Below are 25,825 nucleotides of genomic sequence, written 5' to 3' on the forward strand. Positions count from 1 at the left end.
TCGATCCCAGGACACTGGGATCATGACCTGAGCCGAAGGCAGCTGCTTAACCAAATGAGCCACCCAGGCGTCCCGAGTCAGAAGATTTTTAAGAAGAGTATGTGTGTTTAAAATCTTGAGCAATATGGCCACACTGTCCTCCATAAAGATTGAACAAATGTCCCACTGCACAAACAGTACACAGGAATGCTTATTACCCTGCACTCTGCACTCCGTGGGTATTATCAGCCTTTAACATCTTCGCCGTGTGATCATTTCTTCCTTTTTTAAAGCAATGTTGTTGATTTCGTCCGCCAGGCCTTGCCGGCCTCTCTGACTTTCCAGCTTACATTCTCTCCAACTCCAATTCTACTCCAGCCATAAGGCATTTTTTCTATTTGTTGTTTACATCAAACATACCTCACACTGGACCTCTGCAAGAGTTACTTCCTCTGCCTGGAATGCTTTCCCCAGTTCTTTGCCCAGAAGCCCTCTCCTTGTCTTAAAGATCTTTACATAAATGGCACCTCTTCTGAGAAGCCTTCTTTTATTAGCAAACATAAGGAAACTCCAAGTCACTTTTTGTTTTATTTATTATTATTTTTAAAGATTTTATCTATTTATTTGAGAGAGGGAAAGAGAGGGAGGGAGCACCAGCAGGGGGAGGGGCAGAGGAAGAGGGAGAAGCAGACTCCCCACTGAGCAGAGAGTCTGATGCAGGACTCGGTCCCAGGACCCCAAGATCACGACCTGAGCCGAAGGCAGATGCTTAACCAACCGAGCCACCCAGGTTACCCCAAGCCACTCTTTGCTTTAAAATGCACGTTTTCATTTTATTCAGTAAAAATGAGGCCAACAGATCAGGGAACGACTGGTACTGAAAAGACAGATCGCTACTGAGGGTTTCCAGGCGGCACATGACGCTACGTGGGGCCACCTGAGGAAGCACGGGGGTCAGTTGGGAGGCAGAAAGAGTGGGAGAAATGTGGGCAAGAGCCTTTATTAAATGGTTTCCAATAGGCAAGGCAGGGCAAAGGGGTTTATGACTGTCTGGTTTTAATAATTTCAGTCTGAATAATTTCTAGGGAGCTACTACTATCTGTTACTTGGCCCTGAGGGATCAGGGTGAGAGGAACAGTGTTCCTGAGTGTAAGAACCCCCCAGAGGAGGTGGTTAGGCTGTGGGCTCTAGACTGCTTGGCGTGCATGTGCGATCACAGGTGAGTCATTAAGTCTCTAACAGGGGTGGGGCAGTCTCTCCAAGGCTATCAAGTCCCAGAGATGTCAAAGTATCAGAGACACATGGTTAATACACTGTCATAAGTGCTGTTTCCTTGCAGATGTAGTCACATCCTGTTTGCTGTCTGTTAACTCCATTAGAATGTAAGCGCTTTAGGGCAGAATCACTGTCATGTTCACTGCTAATCCCCAGCCCTACTAAAACCTACAGCAATAGAAGACACTCAATCCATGTGTATTGAAAGAATGAAAGACCATCTCTTCTTGGAATTGCTTATGTATGTCTTTTGCCTATTTATTTATTTTTTTTTTTTTTTAGCGACTTAACACAAATTTATTATCTTAGAGCTCTAGGAGTCAGAAGAGCCCATTTTTCTACAAATGGCTTGTACTTTTCTTATCGATTCACATTTTAATTAACACAAAAATTAAAGCTCTGTCAGTTCCCTGTTTTGCAAATATTTTGCCTGTTTCCTTTTACTTTTTAAATGGCTTTTAGCTATAAAGGAGTTTTCATTTTTATTTTCCTGTCATCAAACTCTCAATATTATTTGTTGTGGCTTCTTAGGTTTATGTCAAGCTTGGGATTTTCTTGCAACCCAACATGATAAAAAGATAGTATGAAAATCTGTATTTTGTTATTTCAATATTTTACAATTATATGCTGGTACAACTGGAGTTTATTTTGTATGAGTTAGTAAGGCAGAGATAATTTTTTCCCTAAATTACTGGCGTGATTATATTAGACAATCTACCTTTCCCACTGGTCTGATATATTTTCTTCAACATCTACCAAATTGTGTGTGTGTTTGTAATCGTGGGGGGGGGGATCTATTTTCTGAACTCTCCTCTGTCCCTTTGTCTGTCTTGCAACATCCCACATTACATCAATCACTCAGTACCAACGACCTCTGCTCTATCAGTAAGAAATAGGCCACGTACTATGATCCAATTGTTGAATGGGCTAGTTTTGCAGCTCAGTTGAAAAGCTGTATCAAAATACAGAAATACCTGTGAAGGAGAAATAAAATTAACCATGTGTGAAATAAAACAGCTGCTTTGTTCATACAGCTCTTTGTGACAGAGGAAAATAGTTCAACCGCGTGGTTTACATAACTTGGCCTTTTAAAGCAAAGCGAGCAAAATAGGAACTGCCAGGTCTGTCTCATCTCTCTTTGGCATCAAAAGTGACACTACGAAAAACTATGTCAGTTACAGGAGCCGTAGTGACCTGGGCTGGAAGGCCAGAGGTGCTCTCACAGCTGCAGGGGATCCAGGCGCCCTTTCCCTCGTTGATGCTGGCAATCTCAACGTCTCTAGGCACGGAATGTAAGTGTTGGTTTGGTTCTGCAAGGCCTCCCTCTCCTTTCATTTTAGTCACAGAAGAGATGTGCTACATAGTCCGCAGATCACAGTCCTGAGGAACTGGGCCCAGGCCAGGTCTCCCACCTCTTTCGTCCACAGTCCTCGAACCCCCGCACTCATGCCAGCTCGTACTGTAACTAAACTGCCTTCCAATCTGTTCCACTGCTCTGGGTCCAACCCCCAACCGATCATGCCTCAGTCCAATTTCTGGAAGGCCCTGCCTACGCTTGGCTCTTCTTCCATCTCAAGCACCACCTCAGAGACGGTCTTCAAGAATCGGGGGGAGAAGGAAGAGGAAGTCTATGGAGAGCCTCTTTGTTATCTTGGGGACCAGGGGTGCAGCCATAGGTATGTGATGGCTTGCATGGTGAAACAACGGTATCAACCTGTGGTTAGCAGAGAGTATGACTGGAGCTGACTTCAAGAGGCACTAAAATAGTAAGAGGCAAGGTACAAACAGTGCACAGACAGCAGCTGGCCCAGTAAGTGCTCAGTACGGGGTACCTCCCGTGTCCATCTGCCAATTCTCCCTGACTCTCAGCAAGTCTATGGCCACATAGCCTTTGAGGTCATTGCAAAGACAGAGCGAAGCTCACAGGTCCATACGGAGAGCAGAGAACTGACCAGTCCCCAGCACACAGGACAGTGTTCAGATGAGAGGGCGGGGCTTCCGCCAAGACCACATCCTAAAACAGTAACAGTATCTATCACATCCATGATTTCTGCACATTGGAGTGATCTCTGTATGTTAATGTGTCTTGTTCACTTTGTATATTTTCAATGAAATTGTGAATCAGAATAAATCATCAAAAGAAATGACCAGGGGCGGCTGGATGGCTCAGTAGGTTAAGTATCTGCTTTTGGTTAAGCATCTGCTTTCAGCTCAGGTCACGACCCTGGGATCCTGGGATCAAGTCCGACATCAGGCTCCCTGCTCAGGGAGCCTGCCCCTCCCTCTCCTTCTGCTTTTCCCCGCTGCTTGTGCTCTCTCACTCTCTCTCTCTGTCAAATAAATAAAATCTTTTTTAAAAAATGAAATGACCAAATATCAACCTTATTTTGTTTTCCACTTAATGACAAATGAATGAAAGTAGAAACTGAATATAACTTTCTAAGTTATAAATAGTAGGCTCAACTCAGTTCAAGCCAATTCCTAATATCCACACTTTTGTGAGAAAAACTACTTTATATATGCATTTCAGTGGGTTTTCTGTTCAAATGGATTTCAAATTTTTGATGAAGGGCAAGAGAAGCCAAATCTCTTTATGAAGTAGGATGTCAAGCTGCCAAAAGGAGAAATACAGTATTAGAGGGTATACTTTATTTAGTTAATGAGTATATTTAACCAGTTAATAGAGATTAAGTGGTGTTTGAAAGGGGAAGGAGTGGTAGGAAGACAGAAGCAAGTAAGTTATTCAAGTAGTTGCTAGGGAACCCTTCTAAGTGAAAATATGCAGTCACATAAGGTGGTCATAACCTCCTTCTTGCTGCGCACTCCGAGGTGTACACAAGAGGAAGACAAAGGGGGACGTCGCTCTCCCCCTTATGGAGTGTATGTAGGGCCACTAAGAAGGGCCCTCCATGCTCCCTTTTTCAGAAGCATTAACCTGAAACCCAAAAAACCTGAAAGAAGAAACCCACTACAAAGACACCTGAGGATAAACAGAAGCTGTGAGCATTCCAGAAATTAAAGGAATTCTGGGCCCTTGAAAGACCTACACCCCTTCACTGACCTGTGGATCTCAAGGACTCTGGATGAGTTTTCTACCCAAACCCGGCAGGGAAAAACTGCCAACATTATAACAAAACTGTAATATTAAGGCGCCAAATTCTACTGAGTTGTTCGTACTCCTTTGGATCTCTCTCCTCACGATTCATCTTTGAGAATAGAAGTTTTTTTATTAGTGACTGGGTTGTATCTGTTTTTCTCTCAATAAATTATTTACTTTTTTAGGACGAAAGCAGACGCCATGACACCATGATTCAATCATTCACGCCAAATGGAGCTTTGCCAACTGACCCCCACAGGCATCACCATAAGCCACTTGTTCCTGTGGTGGCCAGGAGAGATGTGGGCCCTGGAAGGAACCACACGGCCCTGAAGAGATCTCACGGAAAACAACAGCACTCAGATCGCGATGGTATTCTCTCTAACCTTGGGAAATGAAACCCGAGAACTTGGGAGCACTTTCTGAGCAGGGCCTGGATGAAACCCTTCTGTCATTTACCTTATTCCCCGGCTGCTTTTCGTCACGTCCATTTCTGGCAAGCGGGGACTCTTGGTTTTTCAACTCATTTTTACAGTTCAGTTGAAAGACCTACACGGAGGTAGGTCATTCATCAACCGTATTTACGGCCAGTCTCAAAGTCAGTCGATCACACAAACTGAAACACAGTGTTCTGGAGCTTACAGGCTGTGATGTTCCTGAAAAATTGTGAGGGAAGAACATGGGATCATTGGCAGGGAAGCAGAACTCGTTAGAGTCATAGAGCTCTTTGCTGGGGAAGCCAAGCTTCCCTGCTATTGCTGCTCTTGGCAGCTGTTCACCTCCGTGATCCCTCTTCTCATTGCTCTCCAGAATTGGGAGAAGGAGCCTTCATCCCAGACAAAGGCTCTCTTGCATGCACTACGACAAATGTCGCTTCCTATCCCTAGCCTGCTGCCTCTGTGCCCTTGAGCTCAGACACACCTATGCCACGTAGCCAGGGGTCTTTGGTTTAGTTGAGGGATTTGGTCACAAGAAAATATCATCATGATCGGGTTTAGCTACCCTTCCCGATCAGAAGCTCATAAACTCACAGAGGTTCCACAGTCATATATTAAAGTCGTAATAAAAATTAAACTGCAACTTTAATCTATTACGAGCGTAAAACCCAGTAGGGAGAGAGCAGATGTAAAGTTTCCTGGCACAGAGTCGTTGGGGCACAGCACACAGGAGGCATTGTGTTAAAAGGCTCTTTGTCAAAACATACTGTGAAATTTTTTTTTTTTTCAGAGCACAGAATCAATAAATCAGAGAGAATGGCTGATCTTGAATCAACATGAATTGCTCAGTGAGATAATTAAAGACCCAAATCATTAAGGGCTCAGAGCAAAGGCTGATATTAAAAATGAATCTGTTCTGGAAATGCACCACATCAGACTTTTTTGCATTTCGAGCCTGATAGGACCCATAACCATCCCTCTCCCCTGTTCTCTCCATCACATCCTCACACAGGAAGACGCGGGCTCTGATTATGCCAGCACAATGAAATGGTTTGTCATCCTGAACACCGACTCTCATCGTGAGAATTACTGGTGGCAGCGAAATCATTACCATTCAAAATTGGCCATGAAAGCTGCAGTCTGCTTTTGTAACCAGAGGCTCTTAAAGACCCCATAAGCAATTTTCACAGGACAGTCTTAGAGCCCTGGGAATAAGTACAGGTGGGGGCTCTTTAAAGGCATTTTTTAAAAACACGGCAAAATAAGAAATTTTATTTGGACAAAATGGTATTGAGTAAAAACAGGTTTTCTTCCTATTCTAAACACCTCATCTTTCCTCCAAGAATTGACCCGGAGCAATTTTCTAAACAAGCCTCTGGACAATTCCTATGTATATAAGTGTATATGTGTCTATATTACCTTATTTTTTTTAAGATTTTATTTATTCATTTGACAGAGAGAAATCACAAGTAGATGGAGAGGCAGGCAGAGAGAGAGAGAGAGGGAAGCAGGCTCCCTGCTGAGCAGAGAGCCCGATGCGGGACTCGATCCCAGGACCCTGAGATCATGACCCGAGCCGAAGGCAGCGGCTTAACCCACTGAGCCACCCAGGCGCCCCATATATTACCTTATTTTAAAAACATAAATAAGAGCATACACTCCACAGTGTTAACGTATAGTGGTCATTCACTAACATCACATCTTCACAACCATCCCGTATCAGTACATACAAAGTAATCTCACTCAGGACATAATATTTCCACGTATGAATGTGGCACCAATGATGGAACGTTCAAAGTGTAAATAATGTTTATTTCCAAATAGGCGGAATCAAGCCCCAAAGAATCTTAGAAACACACTGTCCCATGGAGCTACTGCCATTCTAACTTGCGGTCGCCCCTTGACAGGACTCGTGGCTGCCTCTATTACTCCAATCTGAAAAAAACGGGGTCTGTTCCTCAGCTCTCTGGCCAGAGGTCCAGTTGGGGGATGATGGGACAGCCTGACATACACCTGAAGCAGGTGAGGCAGGGTCCTACCCGAACCTCATCTCCTCCTGCAAAAGTGGACAAGTCTAAAGTTCCCACTATCGCCCACTCACCTGTTCTCCCGGCACCTGTCTCTCCATCCCCAGGCACTCCCCAATCCTCAACCCTCTATGACTTTCCACCAATTGAAATGGCCACCCCTCTCTCTCCCTATCAAGCCCAGGATGATTGAGAACAAGGAGAGAGTGAATCACTGTCCAGAGGAGCCCGGAGTGACTTTTCTGAATAAAAATATGCATAATTCAGTGGCTGAAGAACTATTCCTGGAGGTGATGAACAACGCAGTCTTTTCAAAAGGGGCCCCAGTCAAGCCGCCAAAGAAGCTTCCCAGTCTGTGGGAAGGCAGGTGGCTGAGCAAAGGGAATCCTGTACTTATTACTGGCTTCTGGTGGCTCTTCCAGCATGGGAGGGACAGTCCCTCAGCACTGAGTCCTCGTAAAAGATGCTAAAACTCAGGCATGTCTCTTGGTTCTAACGTGTCTACACTCAAGGTCACAGTTCTTGTACTGCGGCATTAGAAATGACTATTTTTAGATCACCTTTGGAAGACAAGGCTTAGCCCTTTAGAAGCTCCTGGAAAATATCCTTCAGTTACAGACCTTGCTGGGATCTCAGGAGGCAGCTACTCTGTTCCCATTTCTCTCTGGAGTCTTTCCTATGAGCCACTCTACATAAAGGCTTGTCTGTTTCTACAGTGAAAGGAAACCTGTTCCAGGTTAACTCTATTTCCTGAGTTTAGAAATCTTAACACCAAAAAAAAAATCAATGAAAAGCATAATGATGGAAAGGGATTTTGCCCAACTCCCAATATCTTCTGGGTATTTTCTCTCTCTCTCTCTCTCTCTCTTTAAACCATTATAGGGATTACTAAGGGTATGTATAATATATATTTACACGAGAAACTGACAGACCATCCCAGTGGTCTTTACATTTCTTGGGTATATGAAGCTCTTTGATCCATACAGTGATTTGATTTTTTTAAATAAGCAGTTATTTTAAAAATATTTTAGGAGCACCTGGGTGACTCCATCGGTTAAGCATCTGCCTTGGACTCAGGTCATTATCCCAGGGTCCTGGGACCAAGCCCTACATCGGGCTCCCTGCTCAGCGGGGAGTCTGCTTCTCCCTCTCCCTTTGCCCCTCCCCCCATACACATGCACTCTCTCTCTCTCTCTCTAATAAATAAATTAAATCTTCAAAAAATATATTTTAGAACAATCCCATCATTTACATCTTTTATTTAGACAAATGAATCAGTGATCTCCTACTATACTTAGAGATGTCTTTAAAAATTCAGTCACTTCCCTCAAGAACACTTACCAAGGATTCATAATCTGAATGGGCTGGAGTCCTATCTTCCAAAGAACTTGGCATCAATCAGTGGGAAATACCCTGGCTGGAACTGCTTCTGAGATACTTGCTTCTCTAAGGCACTGACACCATGTCTGACCCAAGACAGTTTCTCTGAGTCCCCCCAGCCCATCTGACCTCCCAGAAAGGCAGTGGGAGATCACTGATCCACTGAAAACCCCTGCAAACTCAAAGTACTCCACTCTCCTAGGAGGAACAACAGCTTCTTAAAATACCAACATGTCACAAACTTCCTGCTGTGGCTGAGTCCCTCCCCAGGGCTCTCTGACTTGCCAGAAGCCATACCCATGGGCCCCTATGCTCCGCGGTGTGTGTACTAAGGGCATCAGTGCCCATCATTCCCATCACAGACCAGAAATTGCCCATCCTTAATGTCCTGTCCTCCTTATGGTTTATTTTACTTGTTTTAAAGGCATCAGATGCCACATCTGTATGCAAATCAACCTCACTCCTATGACAGCTCACCAGTGCACCCTTTATGAGTGAAATAATCAGGTTTAGTTGCCCTGAAATACCTCCGACTCATTTGGTTCATCACTAGGGGTCTAAATAAATGGTTATCCCAGATGTGATGAAAAGAAAGGTGTAATGTTGAATACAAATATTTACTGATAGGTTAATTAGGAAGTACTACAAAAAATACAAAAACAAAAAAACCCCTCGATCCCTAAATTCATTTACTTAATAATCACGATGACAGATCTATTATGTTCCAGGCTGGACCTTGAGGATGCAAAAATAGTAAGACAATGATCCTGTTCTCGAGGAGCTTAGTCAGATGAGACACATATGAGCAAATAGGAGCAGAAAGAACATTATACAGTCATGAGTGGGCACGGGAGGAGCAGCCAGGAAGACGGGCTTCACTCCCAGAGAGACAGCAGGTTAGAAAGAGCATCACAGATTCAACTGCTGTATAATCCAGTATCCAACTTCTTAAGAGTGAATAAAACCGTATGATGTCTGAAATTTTCACTTGTGGGCTGACAAACTCACTTATCAAGTGGGTAAGGCCCATAGAGGAATTCTGTTTAACAACTGTTTTTTTTTTTTAAAGCAGAATTATCTCCAAATAAATCAAAGTAACCTATATCTATGTATATTAAAACAAAAAAATTTTAACTTATTTCTGTTCATTGTCTGAATATCAGAAAATAATCATAGCATAATAATTAGTCTTGGCACATATTCGTATACTTAATTAATCTTTATTCACATCTGTCCCTACATGCATATCTGAAGAATGCACTTCGTTTCAAAGTAGATTTACAATTTTTCATAAGATTTGCTTATAATCATCTTACAATCATTTTCACGGTTGTATTTTATGATCACTAAGTTTGAACCCGTCAACAACCTTAATGAATTCGTCTCTAATGACTGTAATGTTTTTAACCTGGAAAATACTTCAAGTGCTCTAAGACCTGTAAACTTGTTAAATAGACACATTCGAACGGCACATTTTTAGTCAAAATGTATAAATATTCTAGCCCCAATTTTTTTTTCCACAGGTACTGTCATTTTGCTACCTTCCTTCAACAAATGATACCTTTCTTGGATTAATATTCTTAGAAGATAAACCTTGTCAAAGAAACTGTCCCTATTAATGGTTCTTTAAGTGCTGCTCCAAATTTGGACACTACAAAATAATCAGCCTTCCCAATCTCATTCCTTGCAGTACAGATATAAAATTATCCAATTAAAAATAGGAGCGCCAACCAAGACACTTCCCACAGATTGAGTTATTCCAAAGCACAATTCTAGAATTTCAAACCTAACTCTTAGACACTATCAAGCTCTCCTCACCTCACTTGTGCAACTTTCTTTCTTTCACAGCAATGTCTTTCAAGTGTTGTTTTCAATAACTGCAATTTAATAAAAACTTCAAAAGTTGCTGTTTTTCACACTTCGCTCATGGAATACTTTGAGTCAAAATTTCCAACTCTCTTTGAATCAATGCCGCCAACCTATGGGGGATGTATATACAAAGAAGTGTGATACTATTTAGTATACTTACATTGATTTACAAAATACATCCCTCAAAGGCTCACACAGTTCGAACATGCAATTGATGGAGCAGGTAGTTTAGGAAGAATAATCAATTCCTGTATCTGGAATACATGAAATATAAGAGAACGGAGGAAGACTCTAACAAGTGGCATGGGATAGGAGAGCCGAGTGGCGCTGAGGCCTGAGATAAGTGGTTATTACAGAGGGACTACAATGAGACACTCTTTCTGGGAGGAGCACCATCTAATTTTCAGAGGCTACAAGCCTGCGGACCCCACAGCCCTGCATAGGAGCAGAGGACACAGGCAGCCATACTGACGTCCTATTTTGCATTGGCAGGGTGAATGCAGTGGGCGCAGGGGGAAGGATGCTGGTGGGGGAGTGCCAGTGACCATCGGAGGGGTGAGCCTGGGTCAGGAAGCCCTCCCAGGGGTCGGGGGCTCCCAGCAATGTCCAAGAACTGGCAAGAAAGACAACACTAGGAGTTGTTGTCATCCAGGCTGAAGGCAGGCATTGGAGTGGTGGGGACTAAGACAACAGAGTGGCAGCAGCTCTGGGAATACCATTTTAGAGCACAGCCATGAGCAGGAGAGGAGCAAGGGAGGCTGGACGGAGCAGAGTATGAGAGCCTGGGCTACAAAGGAAGCCAGGATTTTTTACTTCCAGATGTATAGTTAATCATCCAGACGTGGCATCAGGGGATCCAGCAGGATTCTAAATGCTTGCTTCGAAAAAGGAACCAGAGAGTCTCTCTACAACCCAGCCATTCTGGGGCCAGCCCTCCCTGCCACCATGTGAGAGAGAAAATTGTGTCCATTCATCAGGGCTGCCAAGCCAGCTTCAGCAGCAACATGTCTTATTTATAAAGCCATGGATTCAGAGAGATAAGACGTGGTTTTAGAAACATCATCTTGGGAAATGGAGAGACTTAGCCAGCAAACACAGAAAACCCAACAGATTTCTAACATCTGTGCTCGTGCCATGGGGATTTCCACTGAGAAAATGCGGAGCAGCAAAAGAAACATTAAACCATGGGATTTCAGACCAGAGGCCATACGCTCGTCTTCAATAAATGAACGAACAACAGCAGGCCCAGGGAGACCAGACATGGAGCTATCACAGAGCCCATCACAGGCAGAAAGGAGCCTGGAACTCACAGATTGTGATCCTTGTCCAGTGCTCTTCCCCTTGTACTGTACAGCATTCCCAAATAAACTTCTTAACTAATCCCCTCAAGATCTCCTTCAAATTTCCTTCTAGATGCCTGACATCATGTCCCACATGGGAACATGAAGAGGTTTACACCTAATAATCCCACCTTTCCTGGTGACACAGTCTGAAAAACATTTGCATTTCCATGATTCTAATGAAGGGGCAGGGATTTCCTCAAAAGGACAGAAGTTGAGTTTGGATTAGGTGATTTCCATGCTCCTGGACTGGAAAAACAAATATTATTAAAATGCCTACCTACCTAAAGTCCTCTACACATGTAATGCAATCTCCATCAAAATACCAACAGCATTTTTCATAGAAATAGAATGAAGAACCCTAAAAGTTGTATGGAACCACAAAAGACCCTGAAGAGTGAAAGCAATCTTGATAAAGCAAAGCAAAGCTGGAGACTCCATAATTCTGGACTTCAAAACTGTAGTAATCAAAACAGTATGGTACTAGCACAAAAATAGACACAAAGGTCAGTAACTCAGAATAGAAAACCCAGACATGAGCCCAAAATTATATGGTCAATTAATCTTTGACAAAGCCAGAAAGAATATATAATGGGAAAAAGATAGTCTCTTCAACAAATGGTGCTGGGAAAACTGGACCACTTTCTGACCCTATACACAAAAATAAATTCAGAATGGATTAAAGGCCTCAGTGTGAGACCAGAAACCACAAAAATCCTAAAAGAGAACACAGGCAGTACCCTCTTTGAAATCAGCCATAGCAACTTCTTTCTAGATATGTCTCCTGAGACAAGGCAAACAAAGCAAAAAATAAACTTGGGACTCATCAAAATAAAAATTTTAAAAAGCTTCACAGTGAAGGAAACAATCAATAAAACTAAAAGGCAACCTGTGGAGTGGGAGAAGATATTTGCAAATGACATGGCAGATAGAGGGTTAGTATTCAAAATATATAAAGAACTTCTACAACTCCAAACTCCAAAACCAGATAATCCAATTTAAAAATGGAACAGATAATTCTCCAAAGCAGACATCCAGATGGCCAATAGAAATATGAAAAGATGGTCATCACCACTCATCATCAGGGAAATGCAAATCATAACCACAATGAGATATCGCTTCATATCTGTCAGATATGGCTAAAATCACCAACCCAAGAAACAGCAGGTGTTGGTGAAGATGTGGAGAAAAAGAAACCCTGGTATATTTTTGGTGGGAATGCAAACTGGTATAACCATTGTGGCAAACAGTATGAAGGTTCCTCAAAAATGTTAAAAACAGAACTACCTTATGATCTAGGAATCACACAACTAAGTATTTATCCAATGGATACAAAAACACTAATTCAAAGGGATACATGGCTCCCCCGATGTTTATAGCAGCATTATTTACAATAGCAAGATGCGGAAGCATCCCAAGTGTCCATGGATTGATGAATGGATAAAGAAGAAGTGGGATGCATACACAATGGAATATTACTGAGCTATAAAAAGAGTGAAATCTTGCCTTTTGCAAGGATGTGGATGGTGCTAGAAAGTACTGTGCTAAGTGAAATAAGTCAGTCAGAGAAAGACAAATATGATCTCACTCATGTGTAGAATTTAAGAAACAACCCCATTTCTCCTCCTGAACTTGGGTCCCACTCATGCAGCCCTCCTCCCCTCTGAGAGCCCTTCTGTTATACCTACTCCCTGGTCCCTTGGGGACCCCCATCTTCCTTCAGCACAGGGGTGTGGGGGCTCACACCCATCCTGCACCTGCCATTCCATGACCCCGAGATGTTTTCCTGACAGTCACATACAGGGCTGGCCACACAGTCTGTTGGTCCCAACACAGAATAATAGCATGCATTCCTTACACAAAGAAAACAGGAAAAAAAAATGTTTCCTTTTTGTACTATGTCTCATTCAACCTGTCATGGTGTTTTTTAATCTGTTGTTTCAGGTCATGCTCCCTTGGTCATGCAGATACTCACCTGCAGGCTACATGCAGACCCCATGGTCCCTAGGGGTCCAGCCCACACTGCTGAGCTGTGTTCATGCATCTGACCCAACCCCCTGCCCACAGGCCCAGGTCCCCACCAGCTGGGACCAAGGGAGTGGGCAGCCCAGAAACTCTCTTGGGAGGTGGCAGAAGGTGGAACCCGAAGCCCCTTAGACTTCGCTGACAAAATACAGATTCAAAGATTATATTATTAAGAATTTTAAGATGGCAAGTACAAAGCATTAAACCCCAAGTGTGGGGCCCTCCTGAGTGTGGGGCTCTGTGTGTGACTACACAGGTCACATACTGATGAGGTCAGGCCTGGTCACGTGGCTTTTCCCCCACCCTACCCTTCCACCAGGTCTCTGCTCAAATGTCCAAATGTTACTAGATAGGTCTCCCCTGACCACTTCATATAAAATAGGAAACCACCAACCTAACCTTTTGGCATTCTTTCTCTCCCTCACTTTTGTTATTTTTCTCAAAAGACTTTGTCACTACCCAATAGATACTTATTTTATCAATTGTTTGTCCATTGTCTATACCTTCCACTGCCATGTAATTCTTCTATAAGGGAAGGCAGTCCATAGTACTCATGTCTGTATCTCCATGGTTAATCAAGCCAGACACATGGCAAGGGCTCTATAAGTGCATGCTGAGTAAATGAATGAATGGTTAGCATGATGTATAATGATCAGTGCAGACCACAAATGTTGTAGAATTTCAGGAAAGAGTGAAAGGGCCTCTGGCGCAGCTCACATTTTATAGGGGAATGATTAAAATCCAAAATTGCATTCTTTGAGGTTTATGCAGAATGCTCTGGGTCCCAGGGAATGCCCCCATGGAGGAGACACCCTAGGGGAAAGGGTGGCTAGGACTTAGCTGATGGCTGTGCTGGTCTGGGGGCGGGGGGCGGAAACTGTGCTCCAGGTTGATGGGCTGGTACAAAGACAGGCATTGTAAGGAGCTTGCATGGGACAGTGAGGGGTTTACTCTGACACTCTAAAAGAAAAGTAAGTGACTACATGCTTGACAAGGGTGAAAAGAACATTGTCAAGATTGGGAAAACACGAGCACCAACATGAGGTTGGAGTTCACACATCCTATTTACATGGCATGAGAAAATTGTTTTAGCCTGAGTAGAGAGCCTGTTTCTTTTAGTAAGTCATCAGAGCGAATTGTGGTCCAGGAGCATCTCAAACCAAAAGGTGTCATCTGATATATTCAGAATTGTACTAGTACGTAGGCATTTTTTTTTTTTTTACAAAAAAAAAAATTGGAGATTGGCCACACAGTCTGTTGGTCCCAGAGCAGAATAATAGCATGCATTCCTTACACAAAGAAAACAGGAAAAAAAAAATGTTTCCTTTTTGTACTATGTCTCATTCAACCTGTCATGGTGTTTTTTAATCTGTTGTTTCAGGTCATGCCCCGTTTTTATCTACTTGGGAAATTAGAAGCAATGAAGTTGCTTCTGGATTTTTAATTTTACAAGGCTCAGCTTGCTGGCTTTAGTGCATTACATGTTTCTTTAAATCAAATTAATATTTGTACAACATATAAGTTAATAAATGGATAATTTCTGAAATTAATGCTTTATTTTCTACATGATTCTATTCTTTTTTAAAAGATTTCATTTATTTATTTGAGAGAAAGAGAGCACAAAGATGGGGAGTAAAAGAGGGAGAGAAAGAAGCAGGCTCCTTGCTGAGCAGGGATCCAGACCTGGGACTCAGTCCCAGGACCCTGAGATCATGACCTGAGCCAAAGGCAGCCACTAAACCAACTGAACCACCCAGGAGCCCCAAATGACTCTACTCTTTATGAACTTCTATGGATTCTCAAATTTGAGTGCTAATAACCAGTTGTTACTTATCAAAATTATTACAGTTGTAGGGGAGGTAGATGTGAGAATGGATGAAACAGGTGAAGGGAATTAAGTGTACGCTTATCACAATGAACACTGAGCACTGTAAGGAATTACTGAATCCACCTGAAACTAATATAACACTGTATGGTAACTCCACTGAAATCAAAATTTTTTTAAAAACTATTTAAAAAAAAAAACCAAAACAATCAAAAAAATGTTTACAGTTGTTCTATACTGTATGGGATATTTAAATTGCACATATTTTAAAGAACTCATTAGAAATTTAATGAAATGTTAAATTTCCTCTAAATTGGAGAGAATGGACAAGATGATGTTTAGAAAGGTACTGGGAAAATCTTTAAGTCAAAAGTGATTGTATTAAAAACATAGTTATAAAAGTAAAAACTGGGGACACCTGGTGGCTCAGTTGCTAAGTGTCCGAGTCTTGGATTTGAAAAGGGAAATCTGTGTTCTAACGTGGCTGAACAATCCATCAGGGGAATCCCAGTCTCAGGCCCAGGGCCATTTCAACTCCCCCCCCTCCCCTGCCGCCCTAGCTTCTGCCCCACCAGCCACAGCTGCAAGACTGGCACAGATACAGAAGTAAAAGTGTATAAACTACCCCCTTTGTTTGTGCGTGGGGTTCAGATCCTGGGAGATTACTCTCCTCCAAGCCTGCCAGCATTAAATAAACCTCTAATCCTCCAAAGTCTCCAAGTGCCACTTGGTTGTTTGGCTAGGATCCAGTCCAGGTTCCCTATCAGTTTTAGCCCAGATCATGATCTCAGGGTTATGAGATTGAGTCCCTTATCAAACTGCTCAAGATTCTCTCTCTCCCTCTCTGGTCTGTCACTCTCTTTCTCTAAATAAATAAATAAATAAATAAATAAAAACTATTACGAGAAACAAAGGAGAATATTATACAATGATAAGACGGTCAGTTCACCAAGAAGATATAAACACCACACATGGACAGAACAGCAGAGTTTCAAAATACATGAAGCAAATATTGATAGAACTGCAGGGAGAAAAAGGCAGCTCTGTGAAAACAGTAGGAGACTTCCATACTCTAATCTCCATAGCAGACAGAACAACCAGACAGAATATCAGTTAGGAAAATGGAGGACGTGAGCAACACCAAAAACCAGTTGGACCTTATACACACACATAGAATGCAATCCAACAAGTGCAAAAGACACATTTTTTCCCAAGTTCACTTGGAACATTTGCCACCATAGGTTATGCAAAACAAACAAACAAACAACAACAGCAAAAATAAGGCTTAATAATTCTTAAAAGGCTGAAATTCATATAGAGTATCTTTACCAAGCATAATGGAAGAAAACTAGAAAATCAATCACAGAAAGAAAACTGGAAAATTCATCAAAACATAGAAATCAAACAACACTTTCTTAAACAGCCATGAGGTCAAAGAAGAAATCACAGGGAAATGAGAAAATATCTGGAGACAAACAAAAATGAAAACACAGCATACCAAAACCTATGGGATGCAGCAAAAGCAGTACACGAGGAAAGTTTATAGTAAATGTTTACATTAAAAGAGAAGAAAGTTCTCAGAAAACATGATTATATATTAGAAATTTCATAGACTTGAATCTGGTAAAAGTAGTTCATGTTTATAATGGACCTTGGTTTTCTTTTTTCTTTACCTTCTTAGCTCTCTAAAGCCCTTTGTATCTCAATGGATTTTCCAGTGGCAGGAGAGGAAAAAATAACAATATGTATTAAATTATTGACCTGGAGGATGACAAAGCAGCAGCAGCAGAACCCAAAGTACTGACTCCCTCCCCCAAGACTGGACCCAACAGACTAAACCCTCATAGACTACACACACACACACACCCGAGAGACTGGACCCCTTACATTTTGGATTCCCATAAACTGAACTCCTCACAGACTGGACCCCCTCAGACACCAGACCCCTCACAGAATAGACCCCCTCTCAGACTAAACCCCCTCATAGACAGGACCCCTTAGAGTCCGGACCCTTCACAGACCAGACCCCTTCAAATACTGGGCCCCCACACAGGCTAAGCCCCTCATGTCCTATCCAAGCTCCTTAATACTTCTCCCTGTATCAGCTCTTCAGCCTGGAACATACCCCACACCCCACCTACAACCAGCATAACCATCTGGCTTGTCCTAATCATCCTCTACCCAAGGTTATCTCCTCCACACAGCTTTCCCTGTGACCCAGAGTCCCTGCACAATCCCCAAGGGTGCAGCAGTTGTGTCATGATGGCTCCTCCACAAAGAAAACCACTTGAGAGACCAGCCGTGCCTCCAACCCATTCCCACCCTCCCAATACTAAACAGAAGTCACTAGTCCCTAGGTTCTCAATTAGTGTCTGATGTGAACAAAGAGAAGATTTTGTGAATTTATATGTAAATAAATTAAGGTGGCATAGGCAGAATCACTTTTGTCTTCATTATTATGCTTGGCTACTTAAAAGACTTCTATTGGGAGTAATAATTTGTGTTCTAAGTTCAAGTGTTTCTGGGAACACACTGTATGAATTATGAATACAATATCCACATGAAGCTAACACTGGCAACCCCCACAAACAGGGAATGGTACAAACAGCCTCACACAGACTCCAATGGAGTAGATTAACCATATTTTTCTCTTGAAGCTACATACATTTCCATGTCTTAGACTACGCATGAATCTAAAATTTTTTATAGAAAGTGTATTGAATTATTAGTGTTTCAAACTCAGCAAGTAAATTCTAGATTCTTTAATACTATCATGAAATAAAATATTAGAAATATTTGTATCTTATGTGGAATATACATAATGACACATATAATATTGGGTAAAACATGCTCATCTATTCCTTCATTAATCAACAAAATTATTTAAGAAAGAAACATGATCCTTGCTGTGTATGTTGAGATTAGTTTAGTGATTTCCTGTGATATTATTTAGTAAACTTCTTCCCCTCGCAAACCATAACAAAATACAGGGTACTTTCTAGTTATCTCTGTTTTTAAAATACTTCTTGAATCATAAATAATAATTTTTTCCTAGTAAACCAAAACTATTCACATTAGTATTAACTACAAGATATTTTTCCTAGAAAATATCAGCAGTGGATGGTATTATGTTGGCTAAGTGCATTTTCTAGGTCACTTGCTGGCTTGAGTAAAAGATCCAATCTCTCTGCTCAACTCCTTCTTGTAAATTTGGGATAAAAGTGGCTCCTGGGAGGTCTGGGGGACACAGTTGGTTAAGTGCCTTCAGTTCAACTCATGAACCCAGGGTCCTGGGATGGAGCCCTGCATTGGGCTCCCTGCTCAGCAAGGAGTCTGCTTTTCCCTTTCCTTCTGCTCCCTCCTCACATGTGCTCTCTCTCTCTCTCACTCTCTCGCTCTCTCAAATAAATAAATAAAATATTTTTTAAGTGTCTCCTAAGTTTTTTGTAAGGATTAAATGAGTGAATACATGTTAATCATTATCCCTTTTTACATGTAATTATATTTCATTAATATAATTATATTATGTTATATATATAATATAATATATATTTGTTCCATTACAAATACGTATTAAATGCCTACCATACCATGCAAGCACTGTTCTAGCAGAGAACAAAAAGATGAGAGAAGTTTTCAAGGGTGACAAGTGCTATAGAGAAAGATCAAGTTGGGGAGGGGGACAGGGAATGAGTGTGAGCATGGTGAGAGGTGGTGGGGGTAGCTATCTCATACAGGGGATCTGGGGGAAATCTCAATGAGAAGGTGCTTCCTGGCAAAACTTTGATTATTTCCCTCATTCCAGGCAAGGATGAAGTTCTCAAAGGGAAAGCATTCCACACAGAGAGTACACAAGGACAAAGGCCCACAGTGGTGCAGGCTTCACATCTTTGAGGACCAGCAAGGAGGCCAACATGGCTGCAGGTGAATGAGGTCACAAGAGGGAAGGGGAAGATGAGGTCAGAGGGGTGACCTGGGGTGCAGGACACACAGTGCCCTGAAGGTTGTTCTAAGGACATGGTCTTTTACCCTGAGATGGGGAGCAAATGGGAGTTTCCAAAGTCTGGCTGATCTGCTAAGAAAGAATGGTGCAGTGGTAAAGGTTGTGGGGAGAGAGCTAAGTTTTACAGACGATGGTGGCTTCAATCAGGGTGGTAGCTGTGGAGGTGACAGGACAGTGGTTAGATTGTCAATGGTCCTAAGCAGGGACCATGGGATTTGTCCATGGTTAAGGATTGTGGGACAGAAATGCTAAAGATGAGTCAAGGCTGACTATGGCTTTTGGCCTGAGTGACTTATAAGAGAGTTGCCATTTGCTAAGATGAGCTAAACAGCAGGAGAAGCAGATTTTGTGTAAAATTCAGGAGTTTATTTTGGATCTGGTAAGTGAGTGATGCTTATTACACAGCCAAGTGGGACTCTTGAGCAGAAAGTTAGATATACATGCATGGTTTCAGGGGAAGAGTCCAGGCTGATGATAGAAATTCAGGAGTGACCCATATATAGAAATTTAAGTCTTACTTTAAATATGACATAACTCAATAGAGAATATAATATTTTTTAGGAAAAAATTAGTCATTCTGCTCTATCCTTTCAATTATACCAGCCTGAAGTATATCTTACATCCTACGCTGGTATAGACATCAGAGGGGAGGGATTGAGGGGTGTCCTTTATCATCTCTAAATATATGGGCTGATATTCCATAACCAAAGTCAAGTGAGGAATAAAATGTAAACAAACGGGCTTTTTATCTGTAATTTATTTCAATGTCATCCTGACCTCATACTATCTAAAGAAGAATGGTCCAAAAATTAGTGTTCTAGAAAAGAAGATCATTTTCCAAAAACCCAAATAAAATCATAAATATAGACACCATAAACAATGAAGTGTCTTCTGCCGTAGCAGCAAAGGAACAAATATGCTACAGTACTCAGAATTGAAATAGCAATTAGCTAAGTAATAAAATTAGGGTGTTGAGTATCTCCTGTTCCATCTAAGCATCAGTGCCCAAGATGATGTTTCCTAGGAAACCAAAAACCTCCCCAGCACAAATGTTGTGAAATAAGTCCCCCCCAAATGTTGCATTCTAGACACTCCCCAAGGACTTAGAAACAAAATCAATCAGATCAAGTCAGTTTAAAAAAGACAGAATACATTAAACAAAGAAATAGAAGACTTACACCCTGAAACTATAGAACGTTTTAAAAAAATGAGAGATCTAAGTAAATAAGGGTTTGACCATGTTTATGGGTTGAAATGTTTGATTTTTTTAAAGTTGTCAGTTGGCTGCAAACTAATACACAGATCCAATGCAATCCTAAACAAATTCCCAGAAGCCTTTCTGCCAGATAGATAGATAAACTGATTCTGACGTTCATATGAAAATGCAAACAATCTAGAATACCCAAAGCAATTTTTTTAAAAAGATTTATTGATTTCAGAGAAAGACACAGAGAAAGAGAAGCAGACTCCCCACTGAGCACTGAGCCTGGGGCTCTATCCCATGACCCTGAAATCATGACCTGAGCTGAAATCAAGTCAGATGCTTAACTGCCTAAGCCACCCAGGCACCCCTAGAATACCCAAAGCAATTTAAAGAAAATAATAACAAAGTTAGAGGATTATGATACCTGATTCAAGACCTATTGAGAAAGCTACAGTACATGAGATGGTATGGTATTGACAAAAGACAGATATATAGAGTAACAGAACAGAATGAGTTCAGAAATTAAATCAGCCTTATATGGTCAACTGGTTTTTGACACAGGTACCAAGGCAAGGAATTGAGAAAAGAAAAGTCTTTCTAAGGAATGGTGCTGAATATTGGATAACCCAATGGAAAAATGCAAGAATGTCATCCTTATCTCATACCATATATTAAAATTAACTTAAAGTTTATCTCACAATAGACCTAAATGGAAAAACTAAAACTACACAACTTCTAGAAGAAAAGAACATTTGCAAACTTAGAGTAGGCAAAGACTTCTCATACAGGACTTTAAAAGCACAAACCATAAGAGAAAATAAACAAAGTGAGTTGAACTTTATCACCACTAAAACTTTTCTTATTCAAAAGACGCCATGAAGAATTAGGTGTTGGTTTCTTGGGTATGACACCAAAAGCATAAGTGACAAAAGAAAAAATGAGCTGATCTACATCAAGATTAAAAACTTTGAGAACACCACTGAGAAAGTAAAAGGACAACCCACAGAAAAAGAGAAAATATTCTAATGTATCTCTAAGAAGGGACTTATACTAGAATATATATATAGAAGTCTTACAGCTCAAAAAAAAAAAAAAGGCAAACAACCCAATTTACAAATGCATAAGGTATTTGAATAGATATTTCTTTGAACAGATACACAAGTGTCCAATAAGCATGTGAAAAGATGATGTACATTAGTCAACAAGGAAAGGTAAGTCAAAACTGAGATGAGACATCGCTTCACACCCACAAGAATGGCTATCAACAGAAAGACAAATAATAAACGAGTCCTGGAGAGGGTGTGGAGACACTGTGATCCTGATATACTGCTCCTGAGATCGTAAAATGGAATGGGGCAGCCTCTTTGGAACACAGATCAGAAGTTCCTCAAAATGTTCAACATCGAGTTACCCTTTGACCCAACTGTTCCACTCCTCGGTATACACCCAAAGGAAATGAAAACATATGGTCACACAAAACTTTGCACATGGAAATGTCTAACATTCTTATCATTAATAGCTGAAAAGTAAAAACTACCTAAATGTCCATCAACCAATGAATGGATAAGTAAAATGGGATATATCCATATAATGGGGTATTATTTGGCCCTAAGAAGGAATGCAGTATCAACACATGCTACAACATGGGTAAATCCTGAAAACACTGAGCCACATGAAAGAAGACAGTCACCAAAGACCACACATCATATGATCGAGAACAGACAAATGCATGGGAACAGAAAGTAAGAGGGCGGGGAGGGAAGAACTGCGAGTCACTGCTGATGGGTATGGATCTCTTTCGGTTGTCCTCTTTTAGAACATAAAGTGTTCTAAAATTAGATTGTGTGATCGCTGTTCAACCCCATGACTAAAACAAAAACCACTGAACTGTACACTTTAACTGCATGAATTGTATGGCATGTGGATTACATTTCAGGAAAGCTAGTTTTTTTTTTTTAAAAGCTCTATGAAGAAAACAAAAAAAGCAATGGGAGAAAAATTCATATTACATGTATCTGACAAAACATAGAATAAAGAACACTAATGACCCAATAATATGATGATAAACAATCCAATAAAAAGCGAGCAAAAGATCTGAAGAGACACTTTACCAAAGATATGCCAAAAGCCCATCAGGATATAAAAAGGTAATGACCATCAATTATCAGCAGGGAAATGCAAATTAAAACTACTGTGAGATACAAGTATATACCCATTAAAATGGGTAAAATTGAAAACACAAGTCTGGTGTTGATAGGAATGTACAGTAAGAAGAACTTACATACACTGTAGACAAAAACGTAAAATGGTAAAACCACTTCGGAAAACTAACAGTTTCTTAGAAAGTTCAACCTAATCCCTACTCCATGGCCCACTCATTCTGCTCCAAGCTCTTCATCCACAGCAAGGCTCTCCATGAATGTTCATAGCAGCTTTGTTCATAATGGCCCCCGAACTGGAAATAATCCAAATGTCCAGCAACAGCACATGGATAAAATGTGGACTAGTTGTAACAATGGAATACTACTCAGCAGTGAAAAAGAATGAACTACTGATTGTACCATCACACAAATTAACGTCAGGAAATATGATGAGTGAAATAAGCCAGAGACATGAAGTGTACCACTGTATAATTCCATTTACATCATATTTTAGAAAATGCAAAATCATCTCTAATGCCTCTGAGTAGTTGCCTCCAGGGTCAGGGGTAAGGAAGGGAGCACATCAAAGGACAAAAGGGATCTCTGGGGTGATGGAAATATTCTGGTTTTGATCATGGTGGTGATTTGGCCAGTATGATTCGCTCTCACATTCATCACTGAACTGTTCACTTCAAATAGGGGCATTTAATTGGATGTAAATTATACCTCGACAAAGCTGATTTAAAAAAAAAAAAGGAATGAGAACTAATGGAGAAAGAATTTATACACAAGTTAACAGCTGGAAATTAGCAAATCCAATGTTTGTGTAAATAGTGCCCCTAAACTTCTCAAGGGTACATGTAAATCATGTTCTCCTTAAACATTTTAAAAGTTCCTTGCCTCTAGATCTGGATTCTGTAACTAACTTGCCTCACAAACCTCATATGGTAACCCAAGAGTTAATTCTAGCCCAACTCCTCTGGATTATTACAAATTCTGAGCGAATGTGAGGACATTTCAGGATAACTGTGAAAAAGAAATAAATCTCTGATAGAAAAACTCAGGAAAGGGATGGGGACAGCTGTGCCCCAAGAAGACTTCCAGACTTTGTCCCCAGGTTCATTCCATTCCGGACACTTTTATGTTCTCATGCTGACCTTACTTTATATAAACTGCTTCTGGTAAGGACACAATCAAGTTGCTTAGAAAGTTAGAATTTAAATCTACTTGAACTTCATCTCACAAAACGAAAGACCATCTGCAGAGACACTAATGAAATGAGACAGATGTCCATAAAGAAACAGTCTGTATTGAGAACCTGCTATTTATGGCACTCTTCAGTTTGAATGCATTTTTATTTTTTATACATTTTTCCCATTCAGAACTCACTATAACCTTCTAATGTAAATATTATGATGATGAAGATGTCAATATTATTCTTTCTTTCCATTAAGGAAACTGATACTCAGAGAGGCCTAGTTACGTGCCCAAATTCACCCAGCTCGTAGGAGGCAAGAGCTGAGATTTACGTAACGGGGGTGATTTCAACTGACTTATTTAGCGACAGGACAGCCTGAATTCCAATACTAATGCTTTTTTTTTTTTTACATCACCAATTAAAACACATATTTAAATATTCTACTGACATTCCGTGGGGCTTTTTCTTGTCATTAAAATGTCATATTGTTCCTACAGGGAAGTCAGCATTTGCTGAGAAAGTGGTTCAGCTGCTTCTTTGAGAGGAGACTCTATTGTTAAATAGCACCACCTAGATTAAGGCCCCAAGTCAATAAACCAAGACTTAATAAATAACCTAATGGCAGTTTCAGTCCCCCAGGAATATAATTTTTAATCAGTCAATATAGAATTTCCTGGTCAATATGAGGAAATTTACCTATAAACCCCTTCTTTTCCCTTTAGGAGGGCAACCCTGACTAAACAATGCATTTCTTGCTAATAAATTGCTTTTTTTCCCCCTTTTTCAATTTTCTCTCTTTGCCTTTAAAAACCTTTCTTTCTTGTTAGCTCTGCAGAGCTCTCTGTTTGCTAGATGGGAGGCCCGCCCAACTCGTGAATCATTTAATAAAGCCAACTAGATCTTCATATTTACTTGGTTGAATTTTGTTTTTTTAACACTGTATAAAACAAAGTCATGTGAGCTTCTAGGGAGCATCCCAAATTTTAGGGAGAACTACTGCTCTCAGGAGGAACCAGAGTGTGACAAATTATTAAACAGTATAGCAAGAAATCAGGAAAGATGGCATTTAGGTAATCAATGAGAACCAGCAGTCTAATCTTCTTAAACCATTAGTCTTACGGGTGACACTGACACCCAAAGCTATAAAACTGGTCACTGATGTGGGAAACGAAGGCAAAAGAAAAAAAATATTATACTTCCTTACTACTTCTAGCCCACTGACGCGTCCTTAGAACAGGGAGTGACCTTCCTCGAGGAACTCGGCTGCCTGAATCTTAATATTTTGCTTAGGCCAAGAGGTAATCTTAGCCCGACCCCCCAGAATCCTGGAAGTCTACTTTAACATATAAAAATTCCTTTGGAAACTTCCTTGTGTCTACCATCTCCCAACCAACCAAGGTACATGTTAGCAATCATTCTCCAAGCCCATGAGACCCCAATATACATCTGAAGAGTCTCATGACTGAGTTTCTACTAAACAGTCATAAACGAGCTTTTTCTAACAATAGCCAGCCCCATCAGGGTCCTGGAACCCTTGTTTCCAAAATAACCTGGAGTCTTGTGAGGTCCCTAACCCCTCCTCCCAGCTTAAAAGTATATAATGGGTCACCTATCACAACCCAGGCAGCTCTGGGTCTGCCCAGGGGTCCTATCCAGTGCTTTAATAAAACCACATCTCTGCCCTGAAGACATCTCCAGAATTCCTTCTTGGCTGTTGTCTTTGAACCCCAACATTTTCCTACATTCGTCACTACCTAGGATGGTCACTTGACAGAGAAAAATCATCCACATGCTTCTAGTCTGGATACTTTTTTAAAATGTTTGTACAAAAATATTCTATAATGTCCTACAAAAAAGCTCATGAAAAGCAAAAACAAAAACCTACTAGTGGGGAGGGCAGGCTCGTTTCATTTACCAGTTTATGTGTTACATTTACATGTGTCTTACATGTTCGGGTCAAGGTTCCACCTGAATATTCAACTTATTTCCTCCCTCTTCTGGTAACCTTTGGTGTTACTGGAATGC

The 25,825-nt window shown here is 41.0% G+C and overlaps 1 protein-coding gene across 3 annotated transcripts in view; it reads right to left on the bottom strand.

Moving 5' to 3' along the window:
- The window catches only part of CAMK1D (calcium/calmodulin dependent protein kinase ID), a 430,643-nt gene that overhangs the window by 139,457 nt on the left and 265,361 nt on the right, over nucleotides 1–25,825 (bottom strand). The window lies entirely within an intron of this gene.

Source organism: Mustela nigripes, chromosome 6 (assembly GCF_022355385.1).
Source record: "Mustela nigripes isolate SB6536 chromosome 6, MUSNIG.SB6536, whole genome shotgun sequence".
NCBI lineage: Eukaryota > Metazoa > Chordata > Mammalia > Carnivora > Mustelidae > Mustela > Mustela nigripes.